Below are 25,805 nucleotides of genomic sequence, written 5' to 3'. Positions count from 1 at the left end.
ACCGTCGCTTGGAAAACATAATTATTTTGGCAGCAGGCACTAAGTAATAGCCTTTCCAGCAATTTGAAAAAAAAATTAACCTACATGAAAACTGCGGCAGGATTAAGTCTTAAATTTCGTAATGAATTAATTACACGGGCGATATTTCTTACCGCCCTGTTCATTAACGTTATATTCAACACAAAATATTTCAAAACAACTTACAACTTCTTCACAAAAAGTGTGTGGTTTATTTAGATATATAGAGATTTTACTTAATTTTGATAATAAAAAAGAGTTAGAGGTTTCGAATCAAAGTTTTTTTTTGCCTGTTTTGTATGTGTATTTAATTTTTTTTTTCATCTAGAGATTACTACCGTCAATTTGTAGTATTTAGCCAAAAATAAAAATAGCTAATCTATTAATTTGATGACCTTAAAGCATTATGTTTTAACGCTAGTGTATATTATTATTTTACATGTAGTACATATAAGCCTCGGTGGCGCAGTAGGCAGCGCGTAAGTCTCATAATCTTAAGGTCGTGAGTTCGATCCTCACCCGGGGCAAATTTTTTTGTAAATACATATATTCAAATTAACTGTCCCGTTTTACACGTGGTCCAAAAATTTTTGAGCGAAGTAATTTTTTTCGGTAATTTTTACCATGTCAAAAACGTTTTTATTCATTTTTTCATATTCTATAAGAACTATAGTTTGAACGTATGAATTTTTATGTATGTCCCCTCAATCCCATTGCGGGAACAGTTTCGTAAATTCCATTCTTAGATGCCCTTTACCCAATAAAAGGAATATTTTTTTTTAATTTCAAGTCTAAGTCTTATGATTCTAGATATATCGTGATGAGTCAGTATATAGATGGAAACCTCTTTTTACATAGACCACTAATCTATTATCTGGTATCGAATACCTTTGACTTTTTTAAATTAATCATAATTATCACCAGTTTTGTTAGAAACATTGAATAAAACAATCTTAAAATTTTATTCAAATTAGATAAAAATATAGGCCTCTAAAACACGGGACCTTTTAAATCAATTTCACTGAAGTGTTAGCTAAATTTGAATACTAAAGTGGGTCATAAGATTTTCCCTTATTAAAAAGCGTTATCGGAGTTTTTACCGTCACGTTTTCGTCCAGCGCTATCACTTTTTGAAGAGATAGTAATGTTATCTGTTGTAATGCTTCCGAAAATAATAATATAGTACCTGAAGTTCGACCTTCTCGTTTCACTATTGTATCGAGTTAAACTCCAAGCTGTGGTCCCCTCGCGAAGGCCCCTATGCCCAGTTACTATATGAAGCGACCCAAGAACTAAACAGTCTTCCCAGCAAGTAGAATATCTAAAGAGAAGCGAAGCCTGTAAGAGAATCAATGAACTTAGTTACTATAATGAGGTTTAAAGAGGCGCTTTGAGTTCCCTGCCACATCAAATGCGGTGAAGCTTTGAATAGGGAAGTAGCAAAACTTTTTAGTGTCACCAAAATTGTTTAAGTCACCGTCATATCTGCCTAATTGCTGCCTGAGAATACTTGAGCTCGCTGCCAGTCATTGCTGGAATGATATACTGCTCCCACATATAGTTGTTCAAAAACAAGTGAGACTGTAAAGATAGATTTCAAATAACAAGAATAATTATAAGTTAGTTACTTTTTTGCACTTTGCATATATATATATATATAAAAATATATACATATGATAGGCTGTAATATATATTCATTTATACCACATCACACCATTATGACACCTATATGCTACCATAATGGCCGCAAGAAACCGCTTTGTTTCTTTATTATTTCAAGTGAGTTAATATTTTTCTTTTTTCCTTATTAGTTACATACTGGATTATGTTAACAACGTATGTACGTTGGTATCACATATCAGGTTTGTATTAGGAAACCTAAACTAGACTAAAAAATTCTACTTCCTAAACTAGACTAAAAAACATAATTGTTTATAGTTTTACGTAACAACTGTTCTTTGATAATGTACAGGGATAAAATTGTGTTATACATCTAAACAACTCGGTTTTCACTGTACACAATGAAGATATAATTATACTTTACGACGAATTACACTATACGAGATATGTTAAAACACCTTCATGTTTTCTTTTAAATCTTTCCAAGTCATAAAATTTATGAAAGCTTTGTCATTTTTTTCGCTTTGGGTATTTTTTCTCAAGTAAACATTGTCCATACATTTCATTACATTATACGATAGAGTGCTTATTTTTTGATAACATTCAAATCTTTTTATGTATCTGTGAAGCGCAAATCATGTTAATTTCTATTCGCTTTCCTACTTCGTTGTGATAAATTTTGCTAAGAAATATTTGAGTCTTAAATAGTACTAAAATTAAGTAATAACTATTTCCTACAGGATAGCCATAAATGAATCAATAACTTTTTCTAAATCTATGTGGATACATGTAACGTACTTGTTATATTAAAAAAACGATTAAGTTTTTACCTGTATTGAAAAAAAAATGTTAACCGCTTAAATGTAATAAACAGTGAAATAAAAATTAATATCTTATAATTAATCACGTAAGTTTTGATATTTTAATTTTGACTTCAAATGTGAACTAAAACCAATGAAGTTATATAAAGCTAACAAGTCAACAATACATAAATTCTTTTAATTTCGGAATTCATCACAAATCTCTACAAACATATCTTTATGAAACTCTATATTATAATACTTGCAACATTGTTGATACGGGAAATAATTTCTCTTTGAGACCAATTAGTCTATTTGCAAACACCCTTTGTACTTTGTGGCCAATGCACAAACAAGCGTCGGTTCCATTATTACGCCACGACGTACCGCCGTTCTCTGTCTGGAAGTTTTGTTATTAATACGTGGATGTTGAACACTAGAGTACATACCTTTAGTCATTTATGGTTTAAAATACACGCTTTATATTTTATACTTGCATAACTAAGGCTTAATTTTTCAAATAAGTATAAATATTTCTTTGTAAAAAAACTAATTTTTCTTTTTACAATAATTTGTTTTATAATTGCAAAATTCGTTATTTATATTTTTACTTATTTAGATAATCTAAAATAAAAACAATTTTTTATCTTATAATTATGAGAGCAAAATTCTAAGTTTATTTTATTTTTTAAAGTGCTAAGCTTTGTACGATGGACGTCCACACACAAGGCGGACAAAGAACCTTGTTAAGGTTAACAGGAGATGCAGTATGCAGGCAGCTTAAAAACGGTCCTTTTGGAAGTTTATGGGGAGACCTATATTCAGCATAAAAAAAACTCTAGCTTAAATCATGATGGCGGATATTGGGCATATATAGCAGAATAAAAAAGCGATGTAAAATATGTAATTTTCTCTTAAATTTTGACAATCATACTTATTATTTATGATTTCATTGCTTTTATGTCCTCAGGTGACTATATACCAAGTAATAAACTTATTTGTTGAACGTAAATAGGAAACTTTATAACATAATGGAGTTTAAACGTGTATTCATTTGATTTTTCTTTTTTTTTTCCAATTTGTGCACTCGATTATCGTTGCCAATTAAACATGTCCGGGCGCCGTTACGTCGCCCAATTCGTAAAGTATTGTTAAATTCGTAAAAATTGTCGTTGTCGATTTTTCTCATTAGTTTGCTGCCGGTAAAACGAAGCGCGATATTTTGATTCGTAAATTTTAATTTGCGGAATTACCAGGAAACTAAATTAAAATATTGCGTGTTTATTTTAATAAAAATCTGAAAATGTGGCTTAGGGAACACTTATGTTGTTGTGTAATGAATATCAATTTAAAACTTTACACACAACGTCGAAAATATATCATTTACACCAACGTCAGTAATTCGTACGTAAGTAGTGTGAGAAACCTTTAAATATTAAGCAGTAAATGACCCAGTATTGTTTTATTTTTCTGTGCACACAATATAGATATGTTGATATTTTATGTTTTTTTATTATTCTTCGCCTGAAACTTCTGCCGCCAAATGGCAAAATCTTTTTATAGCAAGGTTTCAAAGTTGTTCAGATGACTTAATTTATTACATTTTTTTAAAGAAAAACCTACTACCTAAATTAATTAATTTATATTAATATAATTAATATAAATTATAATAAATATATAATAATATAATTAATTTATATTAATTTAAATAATTTTTTTTAAGTATCGGGCTTATTAATTTTAACCTAACTTTTATTTTATCAATACTCCTATTTTTATAATTTCCTCTTAATTTTACAGTATACATTTTAAAAACACTTATGCTACCTAAAATATTAACTACATACATATTTGTGCACGTGCACTCTTTTTACGAATAGAGTGCACTGAGACCACTTTAAAAACTGCTAGTTCCTATTATCAGAAAAACTCCAATTCACAGCACAGTAAATACTTTTATTACACTTTTAATACTCTTACAGGCCAACTAGCATAGTTTCCACTAGACAACTTATCACTTCTATGGTTAATGAACGAGTGACCGAGCTCTCGTCTCAAAAATCCTTTTACCAGAAGTTGTCACAAAAGAGTGACGGGGTCGTGTAGTGTCGCCATTTATAAAAAATAAAACTACCTTTTATAAAATTATTACACTATTATTACTTATTCTATATATACAATTTTTATTTTCAATCTTTTAATATTATCCATACATTGCTGGCCGGTTCTAACCAGCACGAGATGTTGCAGTTTATTAATTTCCAGAACTCAGCGAGCTGCCATAACTATCTAAGGAGAAGAAGGTGAGAAGATACGGCTTAACTGACATTGTATGATATGCACGTATTACATAAGCAGTTAATTGCTAAGGGCAATTGGTACAAATAATTGTTCAAGTTGGATGAATAATTCTTTTTGTTTAGTATAAATAGCGACGCACCAATAGCATAAGAAAAATAGAGCTGTCGATACAATCACCGGAACGTCCAAATCTATGAAGACATGTTACGCTATTAGGCGAGTATAGAAGGTTGATTGATTATTTTAAGTTTATTGTAGTTACCAAAAAAAAGTACTGTCAACTTCGCACATACGATCTCACACAATCTTTTAAAAATAACAAAGGCTATTTTTCCGACGTATGTATTCAACTTTATCGTTTCAGCCACAGGACGTCCACTGCTAAACTTGGGCCTCCCCCTTTTATTTCCAACAAGACGTCATTATGAAGGTGCTTTCTCCACGTGTATATTTATGTTAATATTAAATAATTACTATACAAAACATTTTTAAATAAAAACTTGCGTATACTGCGTACGTCTATCTCGAGGACGCGTGCTCCCAAGGAGTTGATCCTGCCAACAAACCTAATTTGGTCAAAGTTTGGATTTACGACACTTGTTAGCAGTTGGCGCTGAAAAACGGTATTGTATTCGACTTGTAAATTCGAAGCAGTTTCACCTAGTTTTAAATGAAGAACGCAGAACTCTAGAAATTTCTCGTGCTAAAATTAAAATGCCGGAGTACTAGGAAATGTTATTTCTGTTTAAAAATAATCATATAATTCCTTAATGTATTTGTTGTGTTTAAACATTGCATTCATACAATGTATTTCTGAATAATGTATCCATTTCGAAACGTTTTGCTAAAGTCTACAACGACTTGTATTCAGCCGTTCGAACATTCGAATAACATTCATGCATATTAATATGTCGCATCTCCATACTGAAAACGTCACGTTTATTCCGGAGGTCATCGCAAATTGAGGATTGTTTAATATAACGCACATGAATTTCACTAAAAATTATTTAAATTGTAAAATGGATACAAATCATATAACATTTTTAAAATAATAGTAATAAAAAAACAACAGTGTTAACAACAGTTTTGAGTCGTTCGATTGCAATTGTATTGACAATTATTTACAAATCACATCTAAAATATCTAAATTTTGCAAGTAGTGCGGCACAGGTAGGTCTTCCACTAGACGGTTCAACGTCATAGTTGAGGTTGCGAGAAATTTACAAATGCAGGCGGCGTAACACCGGTCTTCGATTTCCTTGCAGTTGGCGTCTATCGACTGATATAATAATAATGATCTATTATTCGAAACAGTAATATAACAAAAATAAAATGCTCAACCTTAAGCAACAGCCAAATATATCGAAAATTAATTCTTGCTTTGAATAAATACAAAATTAACCTGTATTTTTGTTTAATATCTTAAATAAATTACTTTGCTTCGGGTCACTATAGCATTAGACTATAGCTGACCCAAGGCTTGTGTTACATTATCAAAAACATTTTACAACAATGCTGGTGATAGTGATAGAAATCATTATTTTCGTTTAAATTCTTATTATTATATTTCACCAAATATTTATTTTTGCACATAATTTTTTTCTTAAATGGTTTTACAATTACAACGTAAAAATATACTATAATATTTCGTTCAAGCGAATGAATAAATATATAACGTAACACTAATTTCATACAGATATAAATTTCTAATACATTACAAATTATACAGAACTGGCATAAAAGACGGCCATAAAATAACTAAAAATATTTGTCAGCTTTCTAACTACGCAACCTCTATGTTGCGCTTTTTTTAATTCAAAACAATAATACCATGTAAGACTAAAAATAGCGGGGAACATTGTAGATACTGATTTTTACCGAAAATATAAGTACTAAATATGGGATTTTAGATCTCTCTTCGTCTCGATAAATTAATTATAAAATAGTCGTCTTATTAGACACTACGTAGCCTGTGGATAAATCAACTGCTTACTAGATATTTTCTTGCGCGTTGATTGCACCGCCTGTCTCCCATGGGACAAGTTATCGCTTGCTCCCTTCCCGTTCGTCAGTGTACCACCAATTGATGATAATCGTTTTCGCACTTCACGACGTACCCAACACTAACCAAAAATTTTCTTTGGCTGTTATTTGTTTGATTCCTAAAGTACGCACATGAAGAAACTGTTAATGCAAAAAAAGATTTTTTAACTATAATATTTTTAGAGCTGCTTGTAATTTACCCTTGGGTGATTTTTACTTGCAACAAGTTATTTATAAAGTACATACAAATGTATACTTTTTTTTGGATTTATTATAAATGTAGAAGCTTTCAAAGTATATAAATAAACTAAAATTCGACCCAAAAGTATTCGAATCATTTAAACATTTAAAAATCCACAATTAAACAATGCGTTATAACAGTAATCTTTACGTTTAGTTACGTCGTTAGCAGTATTAATGTCAATAATTACGTAACTGTCGTATCTAACTTATAAAAAAAATTTAAGTGTCTAGTTAAACTTATGTAGTATAGTTGGTTATAGGAGCAGATCCTGATTAAGCAGTGAATGTATAGTTATTTTCCCGTCAAATAACGTTTAATGTATCTAAAAATCTATGGTTTTACAAACAATAAATAACGTAATGTATGAAATGTATTGTAAGAAAAAGCGTTGTCAAAATTCTAATGAAATTTTATTGTTTACATCTGTTCCAGCAGATTTTGCATCGTCTAAGGTACTAGCCTGTCGCATACCGATAGGAAAATCAATCAATTAATGTAACATATTTAAGAGTGATTACTTTTCTATGATGAATGAAAAAATGTATGTGTAAATGTCTTCATACCTATAACTAATCAACCTGTATATATACACTTCAATACAAAGAGATCGCACGAAAGTACGTTTTATTTTATTTTTTCTTTCAAAATGGGACAGACCAATATTTTTTTAATCTACGAAGTTTCAATCAGGGCAGTTAGTCATTAATAATTGCAGTTAATTATATTCATTACAAATTGGTTTGGTGTTAATTTAATGCCCTTTTATATAATAATATGGAATTGTTTGAAACTTACGGAGAAAATAGGGTATGTAACATGAGTAATCACAAACAAATTGCTACTTCAAGATTCACTCTACCAACCCACTAATGTACTTTGGAAGTGTTTATAACGTGAACACTTTTACTTGCATACTTACTTAAGCCAACTTGAGCATGTTGGTGATTTGTACATTGGCTGCATTTACAGCGTTGAAAAGGTATATTTAAGTCATATATACTGAAACATTGAGTTTTACAATATGGTTTTATTAATAACCATAAATAAATCGTATTTATGTATTAGTTTCACAGACACTTTTACCAGAAGCCTTTTACAGGGGTATAATGTCCGAAATTTCTATTTACACGTGCGAAATAATAGACATTTATAAACACAATCGGTTCTAATCTAACTAAATCAAAATGTCGGAGAGATTAAATCGACATTCTGCAAAATCAAACTCAGCCAATCTTTATCATTTGTTTTTTTTTACTCTTATGCTCTTTTATGGGCCTGCCTGGTACCACACACTACGCGTATTGTAATAATAAAGTTTAAAAAATATCGATAAAAAATGTAATAATAAGAACAAAAACGTTAATAAAATATTAATACAATGCTATTAATTATGTTTAAACAATACAATATACCCGATTTCAAAACATAAGGGCAAATATACCGAACAGAAATTTTTAATTAAAATAGTCTTTGAAAGTTTGATCTTTGACAGCATTAATATATTTTATATAAGGGCTGTGTATCTTCCAGAAAGACACTCTTAAGAATCTAATATTAAAAATATAAAAACAAAATACTGATCAGGGTCGTATTAACGACATTATGATTACAAAATTTACGTAATTGTTTTTATTTAAACGAATAGCAATATAACCTTAAGTAACAAAAAATCTAAAGATAGATATTTAATTATTGATTAATAAATTTATAATAAAATTATCAAACAGAAATATTTCTTTTGTAATTTAAAACGATTACATATCTATCTTGTTACATTATTAATAATATATATTGTATTAATATTTATAATTACTTCGTATAAATTTCATCCAATTACTTTTTTATCCTAAAAATGTGTCCATATTGAAGAATAGCAAGGTATTTAAAGTGACATTCCTTTGACAATAGATATTCCTGTAAATTCATGAGAAGCTGGTATAATATTGACACAGAAATGCAGTTGCTGTACGTTGCTCAAATACTCGTGTTAGATAACATTCCGCAAACACCGCAAGACATGACATTCCACTACAAACTGCACATCCCACTACGCAGTACTATGTTCTAGACTGTGTTAGCTCCTTGTATTCTCTTACAATCTTGTTAATTAAAGACATGATATATTTAAACTCTTCTATACTTATACGTGTTCTTATTTACGTACCAAAAAAATGTATCAATATGAAAGAGTGTAAATATTAAATAAAAATTTATTATAATTATAAATTATAAAGCCGCAGATGTAGCACAAAAAATTGCTCGTCTGAAATGGCAGTTCCCTCGTGCAACCGACAGCCACTGAGGGAAAAGCTTGACCAGCCGGTAAACGAGGCGTAAGTACCAGACCAGTCATGGCGATCTTTGGTAGGGCTTATGTCTTACAATGAGCGCCTATCGTTTGATATGATCATGGTGATAAAATAATATCGACGACCGTGTATTACTATAATTATGCATATGTATTCAGTGCAAATAATATACTTTACATTTGAGAAGTGAGAGATATGGCTGTAGAAATAGTAGAAAACCATGGTATAAATTTAAAACCAAAAATTCCTAAGTATTTTTGTATAATTTTTTTTCCAGTAAAGCTTAATTAAGTATTTAAATAAATAATTGCTTTTTTTAACATTATAATCTATTTTTATCTTACTGAGATCATCATTTTATAACTATCAAAATGAAAGTACAGAAGGAAAAACTTTGAGAATTTTTTTGCGGCGATTATTTTTAAATTCTCTTTTTAATATTTTATTGTAATTAAAAGGGCTTTGTACAATCAGTGAGATTTTTATACCGACTTCGTCCTGGGAACTCACTTTGTCGTCAAACAAAATCTTAAAAAACAGAATAAATGGAAAATTCAGAGACTTTAGATATAGATTAAAACAAATTTTTATTAAAACTCCTTTAAAAGTATTTAAAATCTCGCAAGGGTTTTATTGATTCTTAGCACTTTTTAAAGTAACTGATTTGTTACAAATAGTTCTAGTTTTAGTAAAGTCTTGTTATTAAACTATCAATGAAAATTAAATGAATTACACTTTTTAATTTTTATGTTGGTTCGAATAATCTTCTAGCCTAACTGAAAAGCTCCAAGCCGCTCAAGGTGTCATGAAGATCGAGACTTCTTTTATAGATCGATAAAGGAACGAAAAGATCCTTAGACGAATGAAAGTAATCGACAACGCCCAGCGGATTAGCAAGTTAAAGTAATAATCCGGGACTTTAAGGTTTTGGAATGAAGACCACAAACCAGTAAGCACAGCGTCCACAAACAATATGGACACAAGACCTTATTACGGATGTCACTAAACGCTGGATCCAGGCCACTTTCAACCGGTCTTATCGGAAATCTGTGAGGAGTATGTCCAGCATGGACGACTTACGACAGAAACGAAGAACCCTAATAATAGTTATTTTATATATCTATTATCTCGGAGAAAATAATATATTTGAAATATTACTTGTATATATACATACGTAGATAGGTACCACAACGAATAAAAGTATTTTTACGAATATATGTTGTATTATCTTACAATTGTATTATATGCGCTTTTATTTTACAAGAGATAAAAATAGTATTCAGACTTTCATTCTGATTACATTTTCTCTTGAGTATTATATCGTTACAGTAAAATACAAATACCGTGCAATTGAAATAAAATATACACCGCCATCGGCATTTCGGTATTCATTTGTACTATTGTTTATCGTTTACAAACCGAATGATTGGTTATAAATGTAAAAACTTTAAAGGAGTAAATATGTAGCTCATTTGCTGTAAATTAATGTAAGGTACACCATATCCAAAAATCCTTAGCTTCAGAAATAAGGTAGTGATATTGGAGTAAGAAAAAACGTTCTCGAAAGTAAAACTATCCAGTCTTAACTACCAGTTGTCAGGTAGATATATAATCAACAACATTTCAGCTGCACTACGTCCACTGCTATATTTTCACAGAGGCATCATAAGAGAAAAGAAGCTTCGACGAAAGCCATTAACCGAGCCAAGGATGCTCGGAGACATCACCCACCCGACTAATCAAACCACCACACACCACAATGACGCGCTGGGAGCCGAAAAATGTTTAGATTATAAGTAATATGAAGCTGTAATAGTCTTGCACGGCTAGCGACACCAACTTCATTCTGAATAAACATTTGCCGGTTCTTGGTCTCCACTAAAATATTTACATAAATGTATAATGTAGAGAAAAATTTGCTGAAAACAGAGAAATACTTTCTTAGCATTAATTTTTTTTTAATTATTTAGAGTAGATTTAAGTTGAACAAAACATTTCATTTTATAACCCTTTAAATAAGTAGTCGGCTTTAACACATTAAACAAAAATGTTTAAAACAGAAAGAAATAATTTTATTAAAAATGAGTGAAATACTTTTAATTTTATATTCGACTTGCAAGAATTCGCCACAGGCTAACTAAAACAATTGAAACAAATAGTTTGAACTACACACAAAATAAATATAAAATTTCTGCATTTAATCTGATTTTCTGCACGTAATCCATTTATACATATTTATACTGATTTTGGTGCAGTCTTTGCAGACCAAGTTATAATATTTTTTATCCATATTTCCAATATCGTGAGAATAAGCTTAGTAGTACATCCTATAATATACAACAAACTCGGTTACTGCCTTAATTTAACAAATACAGGATATATCAACCAGCAATCCCGACGTTACGAAATGTTTCTCTAGAATAGTTTCGAAGCGTCAAGTGTGAGAGTATCATGGTGCAGCGACTTTGTAATATTCATATGTTCACCTCAGGCGAATGAAGGGGTTTTTAGTGCTTGCTTTTTGGATATGCTGCATAAGTTTCTGTTTATGTGTCGATTATGACGAAATTGCTTTAACTGGTAATAAAAATGTTCGTTATTGATGAAAAGTGCTTTATTGCCTATATATATTTATATATATATATATATATATATATATATATATATACGATGTACAACTACTAGTCTATATTCATTTATTACACTTAGCAGTATAAAAATGATTTATAAACGTTTAACGCGCTTTCACGCAAAGCTATATTTTGGGAGACCCTAAAAATATTACACAGTATATAAAAGAAAATGTAAATACAATATGAAATTATAATGCTACCGAAACGGCAGTACCGCGCCTAAAATGTGTATGAGACGAGGGAGTGTCAGCTGCTTCGATCCGTCAGTCCGTCGTTACCGCTCGCAGCGACGATGCTCATACACTTTTTCCTCGGCCCCCATCGTTATCTCACTTTCCAGAAACGCGGCACCACGGTTTCGGTAGAACTATCAAGCAGGCAGGCGTTATATTTGTTTTATTCGACATTCTTTTTTCGTCACAATATATTACACTGCCCTGCCTTACTTGTCTCCTTATACACACCTCCTTCCTTCCTTTTCTTCAGCTCTTAAAATACTACAGTAAATTACTTCTTTATTTCATAGTACAGTTTTATCAATTGTATTTTTTCCTCCTTGTGATCTATGTTATCCGTTTGTTTTATATTCTATTTCATTTTTTATGTTTCTAATTCTTTAAAATAATGTTTACCTTCTAAAATACAACTATTACACATATATATGTACAATACAGAAGGGTATGCAAATATTACAAAGAACTAGTTTGAAAAACGGTAAAAGTAATTAAAATATGCGATTCGACGATTTAAAAAAAAAAAACTAATTGTTATTCACGGCGTCGGTGCAATGAAAGATTATATTTTGGTCACGGCTGAACCAAGTAAGCCTACCATGTTGCTTCCTCGCAAATGAGTATAAAATTGTAATAGGTTTTAATGCTTTTTTCAACTTAAAATACTGCGATAAAAATTGTATCATCCTAATGTATGTTACACCCTCCCTCAATATTCATTTTATAGAACAAATTCCTTTTTAAAACCAATGTCGAATAATTATGTTTTAACAGTCGTTTAATGGTCGAGCAGAGAGACTGCTACATATCTATTTGCTCTGGACCAGTCCAACCTGCATACCCCGAACGTTGCCTAATTTTAACAATCACGAATCAAAGTTTATTTTGTGACTACTGTAAAACCGTTATCTCCATATCCATGTTCCCTTTACTTTATAGTCATGTTGTTTTATTTACTGAATTATACCGTGAGACATTACAATACATAGGCATTGATATACAAACATTAATTATTTGTATGTGGTTCCCTTTACTGTTTCAGACTCTGTACGTACGTATATCATTTCCAATTTGATGCCGATTACTATACGTACAAGCACACTGTATATTGCGGCTGGTGATTAAACCAAATTGCATTACTACTTCTCTATGCCGATCATTGTTCAGGATTTAATGGCAAACATCTATTTATGAAGTATGCCGTCTCAAAACAACACATAGAAATATGTAATGCAAGAAATTGCAACATTTATAGATTCAATAATTTTGATTAAAATAAACCTTAGTTTATTAAGAATATCGTAATAATTATTTTATTAAATACGTACTTATCAATGTTAATGTCACTAAAATAATACAACCACGTGTAAAACTGGTCTTGGGTATTATAATTGAGATAAATTAATTAACTGTCATTACAATGTAAATAACTTGATAATATTTATGTGTATACATGCAAAAGAAAATTTTTATAGTCAATAATTGAAATAAAACTAATAACTAGTACTGTAAATGAAGAAGCGATACTTACTTATTTTTAATATTAATGTTGTTTTCTACTTATCTATGCAAAGTCTAGTACATTTGTAATCAACATATACATATATATATATATATATATACATATATATATATATATATATATATATATATATATATATATATATATATATATATATATATATATATATATATATATATATATAACTACCAACTTAAAGACTTAAAATGTGGTGGAATATTTTATTCGCCAAGTAGAGGTCAGTTGAGAACGAATATTTCAAAATTCCATCTTCAAGGGGAGTGAAAGGGACATTAATTAAGTTTCACCAGGATCTAGCGGGCGAGACACAGGTAATAACATAGTATATAATAAACTCTTTCCAAAGCTCTGAATTAAAAATCTCCGAATATTATAACTGAAGTTTTTCATCCCTCTTAGATATGTATACATTTTTAGTTTAATCTTTAATCACCACATAGTTTATACTAAAAAGTATGCATACCTAAATAAACAATAGCAATCTAAAAACAATTTCGTATTGTTATATAATTATACATTAAAACGCTTATTCTTTTATTATTAAGTTTAAACAGTGTTGATATCTTAAGCTCTAATATTAACAACCTATTGCAATTTCCAATGTGATATAACTAATAGAAATGCGTAAAGGTATGAATACAGACCTAGTTACCGCTACCCTTGCCTCAATATTCATGAAGTACCATCTTATTAATTCACACAAAACGACAGCACGAGAGAGAATTTACACTTGCGCCTTGGTCGTGTTTACTTTTATTACGGTTTACATTAATATATTCAGTTTACTGGCTGCGAGAGAGAATTTTATGCTTATGTAAGAATTTTTTTTCTTTCATTGACTAGAATTTAAATTATCTATTTGCTTTATAAAATAAGACTAATAGCTATATTCCTTTTCACAATATCTTTAATAGGCATTTACACGCACTTTGGAATCGTAAATAATTTTAATACTATAAGTAGTAAGCTACCGGCTCGGAACCCTGATTTGCCGAGAAGAGCCAGCTAGAAACTCAAAAGTAAAAGTATCAGTCACAATAACACCATGAATATAAAACGCACCAATAATATAACCCATGGCAAACTATGTTCACTCTTTATTATTCATTTTCGTAAAAAGATTAGACGTAAGTAATAGATCATCTCGCGTAATTCATATCCTTGTTTCATAAAACTTTTATATTTTAGCGTGGCAGGCGAAAATGTTTTATAAATTTAATTGAAATATATGCAATAATTATAGTATATCTTTTGATTATTAATTATTATTATTATATTGTTATTTAGAAGCAAAACATATTAAACAAATATATTTTAAAAGTAAATTTTGAGGTTATGTTTATCACATTATTTGTTTGGTATATGATATACTACCAAATATATATTGCTGCATACAACGTGGATTCCAATATTGTTAACAAATTTCTACCTTTTAAAAAGGAAACCCCAAAATAATGGTACCGCAGATGAAATGATCATAGTTCTTATATTTTGTATCAAAATTTTTAAATTTTTGTTTATAACATATTTATTATTAAATATAATATGTTCGCATTGTTTATTTGTTTTTTAACTTAAGAATATACTCGTATAACAATTACCAATGAAACGATCAACACGCAATACATCGGTACTGTAAGCGCTTCCATAATACCCCGTTCTTTTTCCTTTTTTTTTTTTATAAATATTTCGTAATTGGCCTATGGTATGAATTAATATTTATATTTTGTTATGTGTGAACCGTCTGCTGTGATTAATCTACCACAGAATTTACTGTGACTTGGGATTTTTGTCATTATAAACCTATTTTACTGACCTTTTTATTTACTGACCCGTATGCGTGTAGCATTTGAATTCAGAATATATTCGTTAGCACAGAATACAACGAAGTTATACAAATGATGGTGCGGTGACTGAAATCACATGCCCGTGTTCTGATTGTGCCGTGAATGAATAGGGTCATGCTTTCAATGCTCTACTGCTGCTTCAGTAAATATTTTATGTTTCATATATTTAAATATAGCTTTTGAAACTGTGTTCTGATATGAGTGAATACGTTTCCGTAGAAAACAACTTAGTTAAAAACTAAAAGTTTGTTCATGGTACAAATACAATCGTGCACATCGTACAACTTAATAGATAATGCAGATCACAATTTCGGAGATGCTTTACGAGAGCGACACGTAAGATTAAATTTGTTTTAGGAATATTTTAAATTTTGGTCTTTTTAGATTCATAAACGATTCATAAGAAGTCAGAAATGTTCCATGGTAGCGATTGCTATAACACTTAGTAAAGCATCGGTTATGACTTCTTTTTCTTCTTTCAACCAATAGACGCTCACTGCAAGGCAAAGACCGCTTGCGCTTGCGGCCGCTACTCGAGAACCTGGTCCTAAACGCTATCGATTGCACGAGCAGTGTGCCAAGCCCACAGTGGTTATGACTTACTTTTAATTAATTATTGCATAGTTATAAAATATGTAGTAGTTACAAATTTTAATCCATACGAAATCACTTTTAAGAAACTTTACAATATGTTCGACAACGGGTCTCATTTCTATACTAAACAATTACTGTATTGCAGTGACTTCAGAGTAGCTGCTTACAAATTTCATCAAAAATTACTTACGTCTTCCTTTAGAGCGCTAACGTTGCCAAAGTCTTGAATAAACTGTTACAATAGTAACCAGTACACGTTGCATGACCTGAATATGAGATTAACTTCTCACGTTTGGGAATAGGTTGTGAGAATTAATTTTATTTCCTGAATATCTACCGGCAATCTAGGGTCGGAAACGAAGTTGTGTAGAAAACATTAAAATAACAAAATCTGAAGTTGTTTTCTTACTCGATGTTTCGATCTTTCCTTTTCATACTTAAATATCCACGAGTCATCGTTGTGTATATTTTTATGCGTACTTATATAATATTTTAATTTATTCGCGGAATCCGATCGAAGGAGTCACCATACGCCAACTGTCGCGGAGGAATAAATAAAAATTAGGGCAAATTTTTTTTTATTTTAGACATCTTTGATTGGATCACGTTTAAAAAAATTTATCGTTAGAACCTACTTAAATATTATTTTTTAAGTGTAATCTAAATATGTTTATATAAAAAAAAAAACAATTATTAATTCAATAAAAATATAACTAACCAAAGATATATTACTTAAAAAACAAGTTTTTTAACAAAGGTTCGGTTTTGTAAAAAAAAAATATAACATTAGTGAAAAAGGCAATAAAGGTGAGTCGTGTGCATTCTGACACAAAATGACAAGTACAAATGGATAGCAATGCAGCATATTCTATTTCAAAATATTTAAAAATTACCTATAAGTATAAATGCTCGCCTATTTCACAGTTCAGTTCACTTAATGCTATGAAAAACACAAATTCTTCATTTTTTTATCTTCCTTTTAAATAAATATTTTTGAAATATGGTATCCAAGTTTATGAAATAATCTTTCGCTAAAGTATTTCAGTAATGATAAAAAATTATATATTGCTGGTTCAAATGCAAAGAAAATGAAAGAGGGGAATCAAAATAAGCTAATTTCCCATTCATATCCGCAACATGTGTTATTTCCGTATAAATCAGATAAAAGGTTATATTTTCTTTCATCTACTTATATATCATTTTTCTCTCTTACTCTTTTCAGTTTATAGACATAAACTGCAAGTATAGGTCTCCCCCAAAGATATTTATGAGGGAAAAAACCGTTATCACCACGCGTAGCAGGCGAGTTGGTGATGTCATGCATATATGCATATGTGTGTGTACTCATATATAAATAGAAGATTTCAATATATAAGCACAATTAATAAGATATAACAACTTATCGCTGTTTACAATACAAAAATATCTTAAAAAATAAACCGTATGTACCAGATGGACTAGGTGTTGTCCAAACGGGAAAAAGATAAATCGCAATATAAATCTCTCAGGTGTCAGACGGGGAGGTTGCTCCGATCGAACAATACAACGAAAATACCACGATTCTATAGTCTTTGTAAAGCCTGACGCAACATTTATTTTCATTATAAATTAAATAAATTTATCATTATTAGGCAACGTAATTCATTTCACAGTATTCGCTTACTGAGATATTATGTAATTAATTTCGTTCTTGAACAGTGGTAGTCCTGCCGTAGAAGACTGTGACTTACAATCGTATGCCGCGGGTACGTTTCCCGGGATAAAATTATATAATTCACACTCTGTGCATTAATATAAAGTTGCCACCGCTAACAATGTAGTTTCCAGAAGTTGGGCAGCACCGGCCTCTGCATACTATAATACCATACTGTGATAGCCAACCCTTTTGTCAAGCGTGACGATTATCGTATATTTATATATATCTTATATATATCTCTGTGTTTGGCACTAATCGATGTAACATAACTCCTGAAGATGCCCCGTGAAGGGGTGAAACACGTGTTGAGTGATTTGACGGTGGCAATTGTGTAGTTCACATTGTTGGGCGCATGCGCATTTGTCAGCGGGCTGGCGGGCGGTGCACTTTGTTGCACGACTGCCACTGCATGTACAGAAGTGGCTAAATATTGTATTTTTTTTACGTATATTTATATTTGGATATATTTGGGCGTCTATGAGCAGAAACGACAACGACGACGATTTCTTTTCTTTATATCTTTTTTATGCAATTATTATAAAGTGAAGAGAAATTTAATTTAAAGAGGTCATCTACATCATGTAAGCTGATAATAGCCCTCTGCAAAAGTATAATAACATTTTTTTAATGAGGTAGTTAGCAATAAAGAGAATATAGACAGATTTATGGGATACGGAAAATACTAAGCAAGTAGTAAGATATTTAAGGAAGTTCATTTAAGGATTAGATATAACAGCTGAGCTGAGTCTTGTATTTTAGTTCTGCTACCAAATTCAGTTAAATAATAGTTTGTGTATGTAGTAATGTCTCTGAATGTATATATCAGGAAATAAGTATAAAAAAGGATTTAAAACACAGTGCTTATTACTTGGTAAATAATGTTTAATTTTCATATATTTTGAGCATCGCGTAAGTCTCATAATTTTAAGGTCGTAAGTTCGATCCTCATCCGGAGCAAGTTTTTTCTTAATTATACAGAAAATCAATATATTGTATATGTCAAATTTGCTTAAGCATGGAATGCAAATTGAATTTCTAGAAAATATTTCTTCGCTTAACAATAATTTAGCATATATTCATAACATCGATGCAATTGAAATTTAATTAGGATTTAAATTTAAAAAAAAAATTATGACTTATAACCCTGGTAACTCTGAAATATTCTAACAAAGAACATGGGGAATTTTACAACAAAGATTTTAATTTTCGAATTATATTTATGTTCGCAATTTGTTCGTCCTATATTTTTTACGATAAATTATTAAATTAATAATTCCGTTAATTACAATAAATAAAAAAATATTTTTAGCCGTTTTTGTATGATTTTCCTATATCAGGAATAAACATAAGTAAACATTCATGTTTTAACTTTATCTTAAAATTACTCTCAATCACATACTAAACTAGAAAAATGTTGGATGGGTATAGTGCTAGAAATATTTATGCGTTGCGTATTGGTTAGTGGGGAGTCTATGAATTAGGACTCTAATTTGTTCTCTTGGGAATCCCAACCCTATCCAGTTTTCGAGATCGTCTGGCTATGGTTCTGTTCACACTATAGCAATTCATTTGTTTTTTTCTGCTAGAGGATATCTTTCACTTTCAAATGTCATTTTATACAATTTTTTTATTACATGCATTATTGTAAGATTTATATGCCTCAGACCTGAGAATAAGACGAAGAAACTCATTGAGTTGTTCTGTATATTTCTTGAAACAATATAAAATTATATATTTAATAATTATTAAAATAACCTGGAGGCGAGTAAATCCTTCCCAAAGTGTGCTATCACTACGAAATCTACTGCGTGCTAAGGATTAAGACACTGTACATTTGGGAAGTAACCTTCTTTAATAGCTTTCTGAACATTACCGTGGATTCTTCTATAAAAGCGTATTCATTGCCCATAGAAATAATTATAATCCAGTTCTTAGGAACATTTATTTTGTTTTTCTTCTAAAATTCATCAGTTATCAATAGGTACTTATATACTTCATCGTATTCATTGCAAAAAAAATTGTAGTAGTATCAGAAAACAAAATAGTAACTGGTGACCCTTTGAATAAAGTAATTTAATTTAATATTTTAATAAATATTATTGTAATATAATGTAATATGTATTATTTATATATTGTAATATATTTTAATATATATGCATGTAATAAATATTACTTATAATTCACTTAAAAGTAAGATTTTGTAATGCGCCTGCAGTTTAAAAGTTTTAAGTCAGCTTCAGCAGTAGATTTAAAAAAAAATGGTGCAAATTTATTGACGTAAAGATTGATGTTCGAAAGACGCACTACTAACGAATTCGACAGTCCCCGTAAACGTGACTATAATTTCGTCCCACGAGGACCCTTTGTGCAATCAGTATAGATTCTCAAAATTGTAATATAAAAAACTTTTTCTGCTATTTCCTCCTCATTATAGATTCATTTGTATGTAAGACATAATGTATGTTCTAAATTTAATTCAATAGTAACTGAAGGTTTCCAAGCGCAATGTCTTCAAAGCGACCAGTAAAAAGTTTACAAATTTGGTGTATTACTTCAATTTAGTTTTAACTACACAATAAAAATTTATGCCAGCCTGGTATATATTTGCTAAACTATTATATTGATGCCAGCTCAATAAACCTTAATTCGTAACTTAATAAGACACTAAAGTTATGTTATGTACTCGTAATTCAAAGATTAATAATTTTGCTTTCTTTACGTGAAAATTGTATTGATTTATTTATTTTAAATATTCGTTTTTATACGTACTAAAGATTATGTTATATATAAAACTAGCTATCTCTCGCCTTCACAGATTTAACGACCGCCCCTTCAACACCATTGAGGATGGAATTTTGTAAAACCCGGCAGTACATTGGTAAAAATTGGTAATAATTTATCAAACAGTAAATATGATTAACTTAACATTTTAAGTGTATATTGATATAACATTAAATATTAATCTTTATCAAATTGATAATGTAGGAGTAATATGATTATAAATATTTATGTAAAGTGAAACTTTACCTAATTGATATATGACCAATAACGTAAGTCAAAAGTAATACCAAGTTTTTAATATTGTAGACGCGAAATCGATTATCATCAAATGGGGTATACTAACGAAAGGGAGGGGAGCAAGTGCGACAACTTGTCCCATGGGCGACACTTCTGCAATCAGCGTGATAGAAAATAAATCTAGTAAGCAGTTTCTATGTTCGAATGCTTCATGGCCGCTAATTTCAAAATATAAACAATCCATTCTCTAGAGAATTATTATTAACACTATATAATAAGACTATCCATTACATAAACTTATTATTTCGGTGATATAACTATGTCTGTAACATAAACCTCGTTAAATTTTTATCAAAGTTTTCACACAGGTCACCTCGTTTATAATAGCTAATGACCTTTATCTAACCCATGAAATCCTTTGAGAGTTAAAAATAATTAAAAATATATTTACTTTTAATATATATTTATTTACTTTTTTGCAAATTGAATAGGTAATGAAAAGTAATAAAAAAATAGCAAAAGATAAAGAACGAAGAGCGGTCTTATCGCAAACAGTTATTCCTTTCAGACAACCATTGGATGGACAAGGTTAACTACGAAAAATTAGCGGTCATCGAGTGATATAAGAAATTGGAAATCCGATGTACAAACATATTAAATTATAGAATACTTATGATAAATATATCACACTAATAATTTTATTTCGTATAAAAATAATCACATTTGGTTTGTAAATATATCTACATTAAGTCTTCATAGACATAATTTTCAGTTGTGACAAAGCGCAAAATTTATCTCAAAATTTTAAAGTTGGTTTTACATTCAATTACAACCGCCTATTTGGAACAGAGGGATACAAAGATCTATTAATATGTATGAATGTTATTTGAATGTCGTAACGGATAGGGATTGAACTGTAGCTATTGACTACAGCTAAATATTTCAGTTTGGATATCCAATTAATTTATGTACGAAGTCAATCCAAAAGCTACTATCTATCACAGCATTAAAAGTAATCGAAATAGTAAAGCCATACTAAAATTACGTCATTAAAATATGGAATAAACATAATATATTTAACAAGGTCGCATTATTTTCTAAGTAAAAAAGATTAATTATTGTTAAACTGAGAAATCCAATATAAATATTGTATCTAGAGGATACAATTCAATAACCAAACTTAGGAGACATGAATGGAAAATAAGCTTATTTTAATTCACATTTTATATTTTTAATTGAATATTCATTTTTATGTTATCGATACAACAGTAGTAAGAAATGCTCGTCGCTGTTTTTATTATATACCAAAGTACTTTTGTAAACCAATAATGGAATATTTTATTAATACGAAAAATTTTAAATGTTTGTAACAATTAGAAGATACAATCAGACTTCTCGGTGTCTAAATGCGCCTGTAATGTGTTGAAGTTGTTTTTCAACAAATTAAACAAACGCTTTTTTTAAAAAAATGATATTTTACTGTGATGGTTATTTTAAGCGATAAAGTTTGGGAATGAATTGCTATGCCACTGTATTAAAGATATAGTAAAAATAACCACAAAAAAACCCCTCCGAGTTTGTTGTGACTTGTTCTGAGATCAGGGCTCAAGGAGGCAAATACTAATCCGAGTTTCTATCAAATTAGAGTCTTCTGTCATTTTGTTATGACATACTCAAGTGGTCAATGTAAATAAATCTAAGTGTTTAGTAAAATTAATTAACGAATAAATCCCACATAGTCATTATACATTCATTTATATTTATATTGTTACAATTACGTTCGTTAATCCTTTATTTCATTTAAAACACTAAACATAAAAGTAAATAAATGGAAGACTTCTTTTTATTTATAATTATTTATATATTATTCAAATGGTGTAAATAGGATACCTTTTTGGAGAATAAATTTTTATTAGTCATGTAATTATATTAAAAAAATGTAGATTTCGTTCTATTTCATTGTATTTTATTATTATAACTTTAGCGAAATTCTCCGAATAATCAATTGATAAATATGAAATTACTTATCAACTGTTAATGTTATATTGCCATCCAATTATTTCTTTTTATTAAATTGTACTTCCGCTAACCTGTTCTATTCCGATGTTCTATATCCGTCACGTGTATTAACACGAATTGTTCAAAAAGTCGTTATAACCCATGTAGAAACCAATATAAACCCATTTAGAAAACGTTCATTCGAAATAGTAAAGAAATGTTTAATCAATGCGACAAAATAAACTCGACGGCAGCTGCTTGATTTAATATCGTACTTAAAACAGAAAAAATTTGGCACAATCTAAAACAACTGTCAGGTCTCTATCCATTTTAGCGTTCAAGCAACGTTCATACATATTAATACGTCATCATTTCTCCATATTCATGCGCGTCAGATGTGAAAGAATGCTTCCAAAATTGAGTTTTATGTGCAAATTTGAAGTACCTTTCAGAAGCGTGTTGTGTAGGCGCATCCATTGTAAAAAAAGATTATAAATTATGTAAAAATGTCCATACGTATATCGTACATTGCTTTCAATCTCCGAAAGGCCACTTTTATTACGCCTCAACCAATCGAAATGACATTGTCAACATTAACATAATTACGTAATTTTAATGACACTTTTTCTTATCGAGTAAATGTTAACTGAACCTCATACCTAAATATTTACATCATCATTATTTTAGCCGTATGACGTCCAGCGGTGGATATAGCCTCGATATATATTTTTGACAATCTAACGTCTTCCCATAACCTTAACAAGGTCGTCTGAATCTTGTGGATGGACATAGTACGCCGTGCTTTCTGATCTACGGTCTCCATTCCAAAACCTCAAAGCCCCAGCAGCCATCAGTTCTGCGCGCTATATGGCGTGTCCACTGTCATTTCGAACTGCAAATCTGTTGAGCTATGTCAGTAACTTTTATTCGTCTATGGATCTCCACATTTTTTATTCCATCTCGCAAAAAAATTCCGAGTATAGTCCTCTCCATTGTTCGATGAGCGACACAGTCGCATAATAAGGCTTGCTAATGAGGCCTGAAGTTAGAGTCCTCGTTTCTTTGCCGCGAGTCATCACTCGCAGAACATGGAAGTAATTGCTCGTGGATCTAAGTCTTAATTGAACTAGGGGATATTGAATGTGTCGATATTATGCAGTTCCCCCAACGGTACCCCGCCGAATTGGATTCGACGGTTTAACTGGTTTGACTGTTTGTCCCAGGTACACGTATGAGTCACTTCTATGTTCAGATAGTAATTTTAATAATCAAATATTTTCATATAAGTGACGTTTTATAATCAACTTGCTTGTATATAACAAGTTTAAAAAAAGAGTTGCACTACAAATTATGGTTAAAAAAAGACAAATTTACGTGAAATTCCGTATTGGTTTTAATTTCTTTTTGACAATTACAGAAGTCTTTAATTTTAACTTACTTTTATTATATAATTAATGATCGGACTATAAAATATTACTAATTAAGAAAACAAACTGCATCAATAAATTTCATGACAAAAATCAACAAAAGTTTTACAAACGGTACGTCGGAGCGCGGGCGCCACACGAAATTTAATTTGACGACTCTTTTAAAAGTAAACGTTTTAAAGGTAAATGGAAACAAATTTATTGAAAAACTAAAGACATCATTAGAACTACCAGTAAATGTTTATGTACATACTGCACTATATTTTCGCATATTTTTTATTTTCGCATAACTACCATTAATAAAAAGATATACACAAAAGTATTTATTATTTATTACCAAGTAACTCATATTAGCTCTAATTTGATGTAATAATTTAGTTTACTCAAATCAAGGGTTGGTGTTATTTTACCTAACTTTCATTAAAATTTCATATTTACGTTATTTAAAAACTATAGACTGTATATGCTTCATTTAAAAATAAAATCATAGACTGCTTTTGCCGTCAAGTTGTCACAATAATATTAGAATATGAATAAATAATATCGGAAGACGCTGGATGCAGGTCGCTGCCAACTTGCCCTGTTGGAAATTTATCCGAGAGGTCTATGTTTAACAGTGAACATCTTTCGGCTGAAATGATTATGATGTTCACGACAAGTAAATTATATAAATGTAACAACATTTATTAAACAATATAATGACGACAAAGAAAGTCAATTCTGTTCCTTGAGAAAATTTGTAATGAACAATGTAAGAACATAGCTGTAATAAAAACCGACCAGTGCAATTTCTAACATTTTTTCAGGCGAATGACGTCTGGACATAGGCGTTCCCTATAGATTTCCCGCTGGGGCTTGAATGCAACGTCTTCCGATGGCCTTAACAAAATCATTTATCCACCTTGTGGGTGGACGTCCACTCCAGAACCTTAGAGCAACAGTGGACTTATTCTGCAGCTTTAAATTGTTAATCAGCTTTGCTATATCGGTTACTTTCATTCTTCCGCGAAATTTATCTCTTATTTCTGTAAGCTATTTGTGTCTGTAAAATAGCATATATAACATATTTTTTCGCATCGTTCATTTTAACCTAAATTGAATATAAACAAAGTTAACGAACTGTATCCCGTTATTTAAAGTCAGTTACAGTGAGAACATATACAAAATAAATCTTCCATACATCAAATCGACACCCATGTATTCTCTATAGGGTTATCGGTACGTGCAATATTGACTTGGCTATAACAAACCGTCAATAAACTGGACTGTACAGAGATGTTTGTACATGAAGTAAAATAAATGATTGGTAACGTTTAATTTTTTTTATAAACAATAGATTAACGCATTCTATTTTAAAAGTATGAAATTCGTTAATTGTATATAGGTGCCGCTTCCGACAAAACAATCCCTCCAATCCTGGTCGTTTCACACGGTCCCATCCGTCCCGAGAATAAGACACGTATTTAAATCTCCGGACGACG

At 30.3% G+C, this 25,805-nt stretch overlaps 1 non-coding gene across 1 annotated transcript; it reads left to right on the top strand.

Annotated features, from left to right (window-relative positions):
• The first annotated feature begins 472 nt into the window (after positions 1–472).
• TRNAM-CAU (transfer RNA methionine (anticodon CAU)) lies at positions 473–545 on the top strand. The gene has a single exon. It is a non-coding gene; the product is annotated as a tRNA-Met (tRNA).
• The last annotated feature ends 25,260 nt before the right edge of the window (positions 546–25,805 follow it).

This window comes from Battus philenor, unplaced genomic scaffold, assembly GCF_028537555.1.
Source record: "Battus philenor isolate CCGP_79_NKW_IND1 unplaced genomic scaffold, ilBatPhil1.0.hap1 SCAF_11, whole genome shotgun sequence".
Taxonomy (NCBI): domain Eukaryota; kingdom Metazoa; phylum Arthropoda; class Insecta; order Lepidoptera; family Papilionidae; genus Battus; species Battus philenor.
The sequence above is the reverse complement of the archived record's forward strand: the minus strand, read 5'-3'. Positions and strand labels throughout refer to the sequence as shown.